Source organism: Peromyscus californicus, unplaced genomic scaffold, assembly GCF_007827085.1.
Source record: "Peromyscus californicus insignis strain IS unplaced genomic scaffold, ASM782708v3 Scaffold_21__1_contigs__length_65335640, whole genome shotgun sequence".
NCBI classification, from domain to species: Eukaryota; Metazoa; Chordata; class Mammalia; order Rodentia; family Cricetidae; genus Peromyscus; species Peromyscus californicus.
In genome coordinates this window covers 50283937-50297636 of record NW_026294514.1, presented here as the reverse complement: position 1 = coordinate 50297636, position 13700 = coordinate 50283937, and positions in this window count along the sequence as shown.

Sequence of the window (13700 nt, the reverse complement as noted above, 5' to 3'; positions counted from 1 at the left end):
GTCCAAAGATTAACAACTGTCTCTGTCTTTATCCAGTAGAGATTATAGGTAAGTACATATATTTCTGAAAGCTTTAATTATCATATGAAGCTGAAATTCAAATTTCTCTGTCTCTCTTTTTTTTTTTTTTTTCGAGACAGGGTTTCTCAGTGTAGCTTTGCACCTCTCCTGGAACTCACTTGGTAGCCCAGGCTGGCCTCGAACTCACAGAGATCCGCCTGGCTCTGCCTCCTGAGTGCTGGGATTAAAGGCGTGCGCCACTACCGCCCGGCTTCTCTGTCTCTTTTTTATAACCAATCAATATCAGATACCTTGTGAACTTTCAAGTTATAGATAGGTGATAAATAAATGAAACACAGATGATAGATAGATAAATAGATAGATGATATATGATATAAATAGATAGATACTTACATATATACATATATAGATAAATGGGTGAAGGATCGGTGATAGATAGATTAAAACAAAGTTCTATTTAGCACCAATAATAATATAAGAAGAAATTAGGAAAAATTTACAGGGAAAAACTTATAGGGAGTAAGATTAAAGGGGATTCAGCCGGGCAGCTGTGGTGAATGCCTTTAATCCCAGCACTCAGGAGGCAGAGCCGGGCGGATCTCTGTGAATTCGAGGCTAGCCTGGTCTACAGAGCGAGATCCAGGACAGGCACCAAAATTACACAGAGAAACCCTGTCTTGAAAAAAATTAAAGGGGATTCAAAGGGCAAATTTTTACTAGTGAAGACATACAGGCCAAGAGTTGTCAAGTACTTTTGCTAACATAGAATCTCAGATTATAACTGGGTAGTGTTACTCATTACTTATTTTCTTCTGGTAGCATACACAGCAACCTTCAGTTCTGTGAGAGCAAGCCAGTGGGAACGACTCCCAAGTCAGTACCAACTTGAAGTTTTCCATGGTTTGCCACTCAAGCATGTGGTCTCTTGAGCAACTGGATCTTGGGTCTTACCAGCCAGTTCTGGTGGGTAAGTAAGAGTAATGCCAATAGCCTGCACTGTTTAAAGTCTGTGAAACACTGCCAGTCAACCACTGGAAAAAAAGGTAACACATGTTCAAATGGTTTTTAGTGATATTCCCTCTCCATATTCCATCCACCCCCTTTCCTCCCTGGAGCTACAGTAAGAACTGTCTTGCCAAGATAAGCTGTTTTCGTTCTGTGATCTTCAGCAGAGAAGTTAGTGACAATTACTCAGTTATTATCACACTAGAAGCATTTTTTGTACTTTCTGAATTCAGAATGTTTGTTTTGATAAATTTTAATTTATTGATTGAACTTCCAAACGTATTGTTATTATTCTAAATTTATTAATCTATTAATTGTACAAATGACAGCTTTCATACATGCATATTTAAGCACCCAGTCCCCTTCTTTGTTACCATGTTTTAGTCCCATTTTTTTAAATTCCACTTTTCTTTCCAAATCTTTTACCTTCTACTTTCATGGTTTTTATTTTAGATTCCAAAATGAGAGAAAATACAAGATATTTGTCTTTCTGAGTTTGGTTTATTTCTCTTACATTATCATCTCCAGTTCTGTTTCCCTGCAAATTGTGTGCTTGTGTTCTTCTTCATGACTGTTAAGGTGCAGAATCTTTCAAAATATGAGTCTATCCTACCTTCCTAGTTCCAGTCCCTTCTAGTGCACGCATACTCCATACTCTCTGACCATTAAAACTCATTTGTCTCATGCCTGAAAAGGTCTTAGACTGGTTCCCTCATCTGTTTTGGCAAGGCTCATCCTTCTTTCCACCTTGTGCTATTTCCCAGTGCTCGGCCATGACCAACTTGGATACTACCTTAATGAGGGTATGTTAGAATCTCCTGGCGATGGCCAATTTTGATTATCAACTTGACACACCTGGGAAGAGGGAGCCTCAGTTGAGGAACTGTGTTGAGCATGTTTGGTCTGTGGCCATGCCTATGAGACCTATTCTTTTTATTGTTGTTGAAAATTGATTCTTTTCTCGTACCACACATACTGACCACAGTTTCCCCTCTCCCTTCTCCTCCCCTATACCCCCACCTACCTTCCCTCACCTCTCCCACAGATCCAGTCACCCTCCGTTTCTCTTCAGAAAAGAGCAGCCCTCTAAGAGACAGCAACCAAACATGAAAAAACAAGATACAATAAGATAAGGCAAAAACTCTTCATTGCTATGTGCTGAAGGAGGGACCAACCTACTGTGACCAACCCATGGAAGGTGAATCTGGGAAGTATAAGAAAGGGTGAATCTTGTAGCCAGATGGTGAGCATCACTCCTCCCTGTCCTTTACTTTACTTCCCACCTTAGCTTTCTTTGGTAAAATCTGTAAGCCCAATAAAATCCTTTTCTTCCCAATTGGCTTTTGGCCATGATGTTTATAACAGCATCAGAAAACAAGTAAGAACAATCATCCTCAGAAAATTTGTGCCTACTCAGTCAGTCAGTCTTCTGTTCTTAATCACTTAACATGCAAAATGTTGTGTGTACAACTACCAGTGTCCTGCTGTTCACTGTACAACAGTCTATATTTTACATATTGATTTCTGTAATTCACATTTGCATCTAAGCCAAAATATCTAACTTCTCAAAAGCAGAATCTACTGCAAATGCAGCAAACATTTTCAGATACAAACATGTAGTGTGTGTGTGTGTGTGTGTGTGTGTGTGTGTGTGTGTGTGTGTGTATGTTTGTGTGTGTGTGTGTCTGTGTCTGTGTATGTGTGTGTATGTATGTGTGTGTGTGCATGTGCACATGTGTATGTCTGTGTGCTAGAAATGGGACATAGAGCCTTTTCTGTACCTGGCAAGTGCTTTTCCTCTGGCATAGCATACTTTTTTGAAAACAGAAGGACGATATGTGTCGAGAGGTTTCCCTGGTGGCATTAAAATTGTTTCTTCCAACTTCAGATGAAAAAAAAAACCTCTTGTTTTGAATGTTTGTAGGTATATTTATCAAGGATAAACACACCATATTTTATTGAATTGAATATTTTACCTAAAATGCATAATTTAGAGTGGTACTTATATTAAAAATTAATATGCTGTGGCAAATGTGTACACTTTGCATGAAATTTATAGATAAAATATGAATGTCCCAATCTACTCAAACAGTTGCTAGCTTTACTTGGCAATACCTAAGTCTCTTATGGAACCATCTCAATAGGATAACATAGGAAGAAAACACTTCAGAATAACTGGATTAAGAGATGTTCCACCAGAGAGGGAATGTAGGAGGTCCACAGAACAATACACAATAAATATGTTTAAAAATTCTTTATGGTCATAGACTAGAGAAATGTGCATTTGCATTTGCAAATCCCAGTGTAAGAGCAAACCTAATGCAAACTTTAAAGAATATTAAGCTAACTGGAAATACTTGCTAAGAAATTAAAACATTGTATGACAGTGTAGATGCAAAGCAGGAGTATTGTGTTTTGATTAGAGTTTAGAAAAAAGTGTATGTATATGTGTGTGTATTGAGGTGGCTTGTGTGTGTGTGTATTGGGATGGTGTGTGTGTGTGTGTGTGTGTGTGTGTGTGTGTGTGTGTGTGTGTGTGTGTGTTTGCATGCTTATAAAGGCTTTAGATGAGGTCAAGGTTGACATTAGAATATGTCCTTAAATTGGTTCTCCAACTTATTTGTTGAGACAGAGTCTCCCACTGAACCTCACTTTTCTGGCTTTTTATCAAGCCCATGAGATCGGCCCCTCTATGCTTTGCTCTCATGTGGGCACTGGGCATCTGAATTTAGGTCCTCATGCCTGCGCAGAAAGCATTCTCTTGTTGAGCCATCTCCCTCACCCCCCAAAATGATGATTTATTCAACTTCTATTTTTAGATTGAAAATTCTAAGATTTATCTTCTATTCACTCCTGGGACTCTCGGGAACTTTTTCTTTTTTGGAAACCTGTCATGTCTGCAGTGCTAATTCAAACCTCATGGGTTCAGTAATGAATTAACCATAATCACCTGTGGTATTAGCTGTGCAGGTTTAAAACTCTATGTGATCAGCTCTTTATTGGATGAAAATTTCTTAAGACAATAAGTGCAATGGGAGGTATTTAGAAGAGAACACACACACTCAAAACTAGTAAATATTGGCTTTTGAGAAACTATCTTAAAATATTGAAAAAACATGAAAAATTTAGGGTCAACAATAAACAGAATTACAAATATTTTCTTTATAAGCCTTCTGTCTTTAAATATGTTGGAAAGGGAGTGTCCAAATAAGATTTTTGTCCTGTTTGTTTTAGTTGGATATTTAAAGGTAACTTCCAAAATTTAATAGATTTTATGATGTTTAGCTGTGTTTAAAAATTATTGTTTAACAAAAAGACAGAGAGAGAGAGAGAGAGAGAGAGAGAGAGAGAGAGAGAGAGATACAAAATTACAGAGATCCCTTGATGAACAAGTTACATGTAATAAGGATATGGATCACTCCCCAGGTAATCTCTATAAGACCGAAATATAGAGACCAGAGTATGGAAAGGAAAATGTCACATTTCAGGATTTCCTTTAAATTTACATATTAAAAGATACATAATGAAACCTTCTAAAATGAGAGTGGTGCAAACTGAGTAATAATTCAGTTTTTAAATTTTTCTTCATTGTGAGATTGTCTTGTTATGTAACTAAGCAGATAATTTTTACAGTTGTGGCAATTGTACCCATGTCCTCCAGGATGCTAGCAAGCATACTCCACACTATAATCTATGCCTAGAGTAATTGTTTAAAGAGATCAGTTCAGTAATATTGGGTAAATATATCAAACTAATTAGTAAGGAAATTGATCTAGATAAAATTATGGGAACAACTACAGACACTGAAGACAAAGTGTAATGACAGCATTAAATATTATAAATAGGGAGATGAAAGGAAGTAGTACTGCAAATATTGAATTAATTAAACATAGCAACTTGCATGCAGGTACCATAGAGAAAGGTAAAATCTTCTAGACATACTAAGTGGAACCTTTTGGTTATGGCTGGGATATTAGTCAGGATAAATGGTCAGGTAGCAGTGGAGAAAGATAATTTATAAATCAGTGGATTTCTTAGTATTGTCTGTATGTTTGAACCTCTTGTTGATAATTATCTTCAAATCTTATATTTTACTTATTTATTTTGTTCAAGTGAAGTGTGTGTGTGTGTGTGTGTGTGTGTGTGTGTGTGTGTATGTGCGTGTCTGTGTGTGTGTGCGAGCACACGTGCGTGCCATAATGAGGATGTAGAGTCAGAGAACAATCCTTGGGAGTGAGTTGTCTCATTCCACTATCTGTGTTTCAGAGATTGTGTTCAAGACCTAGTCATTAGGCTTGGCTCTAGGAACCTTTGGCTCTGGTTATCCCACCGGCCCACTTGCAATATTTTAAAAAGATACTAGGGAATTAACTTTGAACCTCTTATGTAATGAATCTAGAACACACGTTGGGCTTAGCGATTTTAAAAATTCCTTGGGGGGTTCAGTTGTAAATGTATACAAGGGGTGCAGTAAAGAAACTGCTGAATTGGCTCTTCTTTAGGGGAAAGATTTTTATTGTGATAAGAAAAAACATCCACAGGCATCTAGGAGAGACCAGGACAGAGAAAAAATCAGTGCTAGGGAAGCACAAGAGTAAGAGGGAAGAGTGAAGATAGCGAGAGATAGAGAATGGCAAGATAGTAAGAGCAAAAGAGAGAATAGGGAGAAAGCAAGAGAGCAGGAAGACAAGGAGAAAGTGAAAATAATGGGGTTTAAGGAGGGTGGGTAGCTGGGGTCAGGGAAGAACCAGGAGGCTAGAGTGCACTGTGAAATGTATAAAAAGGCAAAGGAATTATCTGTGATGAAACAAAACCAAAGCGGGAAAAATCATACTAACCTCACTCCATTTAATTTAGACAAACAGGGTGAGACAATGGTCTGTGGTTTCAGTGAGAGTCACAAAACAATGTATTGTCATCTATGTTTGCAAGGGTCAGACTCTCAGGAAATTAATCTTTTTCTTTGGCTGGCTCTAATTGCCTTCAAATCTAAGTAAAAAGAGAATGAGATATTCTTTCTAGGGATGTATTGCAAGGTAAGAATGTGGCTCCTATGGATCTATATAAGTATTCTGTGACTGAAATACTAGATTTATTTGGATAAGTTTGGTAAGACTATAAACTGTGTTAAGGTAAACTTTTGTGCATCATGACTTTCCCTTCTGGACTGAGGATAGCTAACTTGTTTATAAACTGTGTTAAGGTAAACTTTTGTGCATCATGACTTTCCCTTCTGAACTGAGGATAGCTAACTTTTGTTTGTATAACAATAGCCAATGTGGATTGTCGCCACATTCAATTTGCAAGAGCAGAGTTTCAAGCTAGAATAATTGCCTATTCCTCTCTAAAGAAGGGATGCTGTGTACTTCATTGCAAGCTGCATGCACCAAACAATTAGCAATTTCACATAATGCAAAGCATGCTTCTTTATACTCCCCATGGACACCAGAATCCAAATCTACTATTCTTTGTCCCCAAGAGAATGACAGACATGGTTTTTCTTGCTAAAGTTTCTCTTCATGTGTCCTAAAGAAGATGTGCAAATGCCCCCAAGCCTTGGTCTTACCTCATTCTCTGAAAAGTGTCACTAGCTGGGTTGAAGCTGATGAGGCTGCACTGGGTATCTTAGGGTTTCTATTATTGTGAGGAGACATCATGACCACAGCAACTCATATAAAAGAAAACATTTAATTGTGGTGGCTCACTTACTGTTGGAAGGTTTAGTTCATTGTCTTCACGGCAGGAAGCAAGGCAGCAAGCACATGGGTAGACATGGTGCTAGAGAAGGAGCTGAGAGTTCATGTATCTTGACTCACAGGCAGCAGGAAGCAGACTGAGACACTGGGTATGGCTTGAGCCTATATGAGACCTCAAAACCCTCTTCCACAGGGACACACTTACTCCCACAAGACCACACCTATTTTAACAAAGCCATATCTCCTAATAATGCCACTCCCTTTGGAGGTCATTTTCTTTCAAGCCACTACAATGGGGAATTAGAGCTCCTCCCTCCCCTCACCCCTTCAATCTCAATTTATTCCTCCTAAGTTCATCAAAATCCTGAGGCAGAAGGAAGAACTGTTTTATAATCTATTATTAAATATAGTACATATTAGCACCTGCTTTAATCATGACTGTGGCAGGTGTGGCTAAAGTCTGACTTATAACTTTAAGGGAATGTTTTTGAACATCTTTTGCATTTAGAATTTTGTTTAATTGTTATAAACTATTACAAGACTATTTGAGGGAAGGACTTTGTTCAGTTTAAATTATTTAGAATACACTAAATGTACCACTTAAAATATCTTTTACAATCAATAATAGCTTAATTTAGAGTTATAGAAAACATCCCTTCCATAAGCCAATTTGGGACTCATATAAATAAATTATGAAGGATGTTGCAAAGAAAAGACAAGCACATACCACATCTGAAGTAAAATCCAGTACTAAGAAATTATGTTGGAAATATTGGTATGAACATAATTGAACTAAAATATTTATTTCATCTCTATTTATTAATTTTGAGTTATTTGATATTTAGTCTGTACCTGTGATGTCTTAAAAATATATGTATAAAAGAATGTGAATAAAATGGGTATGGGAAGTGGTCCTTTGTTTAGAAGAACTCATAGCTCTGTCAGATATCTATAAGCTGTTTCCTAGCACCATATTTGCAGTATACAGTTTCTTTCAACTAAGATTCAGGAAATCTGGTATCTTCTTCAGGCCTTGTTAGGTACCCACAGGAACTCATAAAACATACATAAAAATAAATAAGAAAGCAGTCTTTAAAAATAAAATAGCCGGGCGGTGGTGGCGCACGCCTTTAATCCCAGCACTCGGGAGGCAGAGCCAGGCGGATCTCTGTGAGTTCGAGGCCAGCCTGGGCTACCAAGTGAGTCCCAGGAAAGGCGCAAAGCTGCACAGAGAAACCCTGTCTCGAAAAACCAAAAAAATAAAATAAAATAAAATATAAAGCTGGGAAATGGTGGTATACTCCTTTAATCTCAGCACTCAGGATGCAAAGGCAGGCAGAACTCTGTGAGTTCGAGGCCAACCTGGTCTACAAAACAAGTTCCAGGACAGCCGTGGCCACAAAGAGAAACCTTGTCTTAAAAATAGCAAGAGGGAAATAATACTAATAAAATAAATAAATAAAATATAATACTAAAGCATCATCAAATAGTTTTGTTTTAATCATAAGTCCACAATCCTACCAGAGATCCAACACTCTCAATCGCTCTCATGTTTTCATGGATCTTTCACATTCCTTACCAGTATCATGGTGAGATTTGTAGTTTATCAATATTTTTCACAGACACCATGATATATAACTTCTATTGCATTCAATTTATACATGTAAAGTTAATATAACTTAATTTTTTTTAGTATAATAGCATATGCTTTATCAGCAGTTAAATTTGATAGATTATAATTTTATATCAAGGAATCCTATATCAATTTTCAGTTATTCTCCATTTTGCTTCCTCTGATGTAGCATTAGAAAAGAACAAATTAATTTTTGCTGCCTATATATTTACTGCTCTTTGGATGTATTGAATAAATTTAATTATAAACTATTAAAAATATTTGAATACTTTTCACTTAGGATAATGTTTTCAAGGTTTGTCCATATCAGTGTATCAGTGCTTCATTTTTTATGAATAACCTATTATGGATTTATCATTTATTGTATCATTATAATTTAATTAATGAATATTTAGGTTATTTTACATATTGTGGATATGATACAAATTTTGCTACATACAATTCCATATGGACATATCTGAGTCATATTTTTATCATTTTGGCAAAGTACTTGGGGAAATCAACCTAGAGGAGGCAAGATTTATTTCAACTCATATTTTCAGACATTTCTGTTCATGGCCTATGATTTATTTGCTCTCTGGCCTATGATGAGGCAGTTAATCAAGGCTAAGCAGAGCTTCTTACTCATAAGCCAGGAGAAAGACAGAAGTCCAAAGTGAGTGAAGGAGGAAGAAAGAGAAGGATGGAAGGAGGAAGAGAGTAATGGGGATGGAGAGAAGTATGGTAGAAGGATGAAAGGAAGGATGGAGGGAAATGAAAAGTGATTGGAACAATTATAGACTTCAAAGTACACCTCTAGAGACCTGCTCACTTCAACTAGGTCCAACCTCTTCTGTGTTTATCACCTGCAATATCCTACCAAATTATCAACCAAGAATGATGAGTTTAGCGCTCTTATGATTGAGTCCCTTCTAAAAATCTTCACCTAGGAACACTACTGTTTTTGTACCATGCATTAATTACATGTACCATAGATGGCACAACTAAGATTCAGACCACATTTTAAAAATTATTATTATCATTTTAGGATTATTACCATTGAATATATGCCAAGGAGTAGTCAGAGATATTGTAATTATCAGGTAAATTATTTGAGGAACTCTGAGAATATTTTTTTAAAGTTGTAAAATTTCCCATTGTCAAAAGTAGATTCTTACCAACATGACTGCTCAAACATGGGCTGAACAAGGAGGACATCACCAAATCTACCAAACCTGGCAAAGGAAAGCCCATGAGGCCCCAACCCTACACAATGAACTACAGAGAACTGAGTAAAGCTATGAGTGGAAGAGGAAGTCCTCCCTAGAGAAGAGAACACAATTGTCGAGTGCCAAATTGTCAGCCCTGAAAACATACATACCAGTAACATTATATGTACTTGGCAGGTTATACACCACTACGTACATGCATGCAGTAACAGTTGATGAAAAATAACCCATAGATTTGAAAGACAGTGGAGTGGGGAGTATATGGGGAAGATTGGAAGGAGAAAGAGAAAGGAGAAATTCAGTCTCTGTTTACATTCTTCTACATGGAGATATCCAGTTAGGTCAGCACCATTTGTTGAAGATGCTTTCTACCTACTATTGTGTATTTCTGGCTCCTTTATCAAAAATCAGGTATTCATAGATGTGTGGAATTATGTCTGGGACTTTGGTTTGAGTCTATTGATCAAACTGTCTATTTACGCAAATATCATGCATTTTTTTATTTCTATAGCTCTATAGTACAGCTTTAAATTAGGGATGGTGATACCTCAGGAAGTTCTTTTATTGTTCAGGATTGCTTTAGCTATCTTGGGTTTTCTGTTTTTCTGTATGAGGTTTAATATTGTCCTTTCAAGATCTGTAAATAATCATGTTGGAAATTTGATGGTTATTGTGTTGAACATGTAGTTTACTTTTGGTAAGATGGCCATTTTTACTGTGTTTTTCCTACCAATCCATTAGCATGGGAGATCTTTTCATTGTCTGATATCTTTAATTTCTTTCTTCAAAGACTTGAGGATTTTATCATTCATAGCTTGGTTAGAGTCACCCCAAGACATTTTATATTATATATGGATATTGTAAAAGATGTCATTTCCCTAATTTCTTTCTCAGTTCATTTTTATATAGGAGGGCTATTGATTTTTTTAAAATTCATCTTGTATTGAGCTGCTTCACTGAAGGTGTTTATCAGCTGTAGGAGTTTCCTGGTAGAAATTTGGGGTCACTTATGTACACTGTCATATCATCTGCAAATAGGGAAAGTTTGACTTCTTCCTTTCCAGTTGGTATCCCCTTAATCTCCTTCTGTTGTCTTATTGCTTAAACTAGATCTTCAAGTACTATAATGAATAAATATGAAGAGAGTAGACAACCTTGGCTTGTTCCTGATTTTCGTGGGATGGACTTTGAGTTTCTCTCCATTTAATTTGATGTTGGCTATCCATATTTATCTTCCTGCACAAAACTTAAGTTCAAGTGGATCAAAGAAATAAACATAAAACTAGATACACTGAACCTGAGAGAAGAGAAAATAGGGGATAGTCTTGAATGCATTGGCACAGGAAACAATTTCCTGAACAAAACACGAATGGCAAAGGCACTAAGATTAACAATTAATAAATGGGATTTCATGAAACTGAAAAGCTTCTGTAAGGCAAAGGATACCTTAATAGGCTAAAATGACAGCCTACAGAATGGGAAAACATTTTTGTGAATTCCAGATCTGACAGAGGACTAATTTAAAAAATGTATAAAGTTCTCAAGAAACCAGATATCAAGAAAACAAATAATCTATTTAAAAATGGGATACAGATTTAAACAAAGAATTCTCTATAGAGGAAACCAAAATGGTAGAAACAATAAAAGAAATGTTCAACATCTCTAGTCATCAGAGAAACTCAAATCAAAACTGCTTTTGAGATTCCATCTTACAATTGTCAGAATGTCTAAGATCAATAACATACGTGTCAGCTCAGGCTGGCAAGAATGTGGAGCAAGGGAAACTCTACTTCATTGCTGGTGAAAGTGCAAACTCATACACCCACTATGGAAATCAATATGGCAGGTCTGCAGAAAACTGGGACTCGGTCCATCTCAAGACCTAGTTATACCACTCTTGGGCGTATACCAAAAGACACTAAATCGTACCATAAAAACAATTGCTCAAACATGTTCATATGGGCTTTATTCATAATAGCTAGAAACTAGAAACAACCTAGATGTCTCTTATCCAAAGAATGGATAAAGAAGATGTGTTACATTTAAACAATGGAGTATTACTCTGCTGTTAAAAAATAACATCATAAAATTTGAAGGCAAATGGATGGAACTAGAAAAAAATCATCCTGAGTGAGGTAACTCAAACCCAGTATGACAAACATGGTATGTACTCACTTATAAGTGAATATTAGATGTAAAATAAGGAGTAACTATTTTACAATTCACACACTCACAGAGGTTAGGTAACAAGGATGATTCAAGGGGGTTGCCCAGATCTCCCAGTGAAGGGAAATAGATTTCATGAATAGACTGAGGGTGGGTGGTGATTAGAAAATGAGAGTACTGAAAGAGACTACTGGAAGGTGGGGTGGCACTTCAGGGTTGATAAACACTTGGCACAAGGGACTCTTCCAGAATCTACAAGGGAGAACCCCAACGAAGACTCCTAGAAATAGGGGATGCACAGCTTGACCTGCCATCTCTAGTGACCAGACAAGACTTAAATGGAGGGAGTGAGAAATCACACCAGCCACATAAATTTGACCTGCAGTTAGTCCTGCCTATGGGATGTGCTGGTGTGAGGGTAGTCTAGAGATTGGGGGAGTGGCAAACCAATGACTGGTCTAGCATAAAGCCCATCCCAGGAGAGTAGGTCCACCCCTGACACTGCCTGGAGCACCAGGATGCACAAGCTGAATGACCCAGAGACACAAGACAGGACCAAACATGACTGGAGGGGGGAAATGTCAATGTAATGATGCATAAAGTATTCTGCTATACTCATAGATTGTTATGAAAAAGGCTACTGCTGGCAGCTGCTAGGAGCTGAGGCAGAAACCCACAGCCAAACATTAGGCAGAGAGAGAGCCCAGACTGGAGACCTTCATGGGGGTCCCTCATCTTGGAGCTCAGGGAACCCTGTGGAAAAGTGAGAGGAAGAAATGTAAGAGTGAGATCGATGGAGGACATCAGAAGAACATTGTCCACAGATATCAACTAAGTAGGGCTCAGAGAGGCTCACGGAGACTGAAATGACAATCATGGAGCCTTCCTGGGTCTGTGTTAGGTCTTCTGCATTTATTTGTTAGCTTGGTGTTTCTGTGGGACACCTAACAGGGGAGTGTTGTGATATTTTATATGCGCTTTAATAAATAAAGCTTGCCTTGAGATCAGAGAAAAAGGCTAGCCATTATAAGTAAACAAAGAAGTCAGGTAACAGTAGCACATGTCTTTAATCCTATCACTTGGCAGGCAGGGATCTGTCTGTATCTATGTGAGTTCAAGGCCACACTGGGAACAGAGCCAGGCATGGTGGCACATGCCTTAAATTCTGACACTGGTTAACCATGGAGGTCCGGGGGTCTGTATAGACAGACAGGAAGTGACAGAGCTGGGCAGGAAGAAGAAGTGATGTAGCTGGACAGAGAGAGCAAATCAGATGGCAGAAAAACAATGCATATAGACGTGGGTAGACAGAAAGTATTGCATTTGGAAGCTACAGAGTTGGTGTGGTGAGGTTAGACTATTCCTCTGATCTCTCTCAGGCTTTAACCCTAATTTCTGGCTCCGTGTATTTTATTTAATAAGACCATTTAGAAATTCATCTACAGGGGAGTGGGGTTGTCTGTGACTCTTTCATATTCTCCTGGGACCCTTTTCTTGGGTTGCCTCACCCAACCTTGATAGAGGGCTTGAGACTTGTCTTATTTCATCTTGTTATACCATGTTCATTGGATATTCCTGGAAGGCATGCTTTTTTTTTGGAAAGGAGAGGGAGTGGATCTGGGGGAAAAGATAGGTGTGTGGGGGGAAAATGGGAGAAAACGATGGAGCCTTAACTGTGGTCAGAATATGTTGCAAACAAAACAACAGCAACAAAAACCAAACAGAAGCAGTCTCCAAACAAATGAACAAAAAGTAGAGTGACAAAGTTTCTATTTCTCCAAGTTGTGGAAGTTTTTATTTCACCATGTCCTCATCAGCAGTTGATATTTGTTTTTACTACTTGCCAGCCTTGTGGGTGTGAAGGAGCATCTCACTCCAGTTTTGATTTTCATGTGTGATTGCTAACAATGTGGGATATTTTTCTTGCATTCATTGACACCCCCATATGTATCTATTTAAATATATATATAT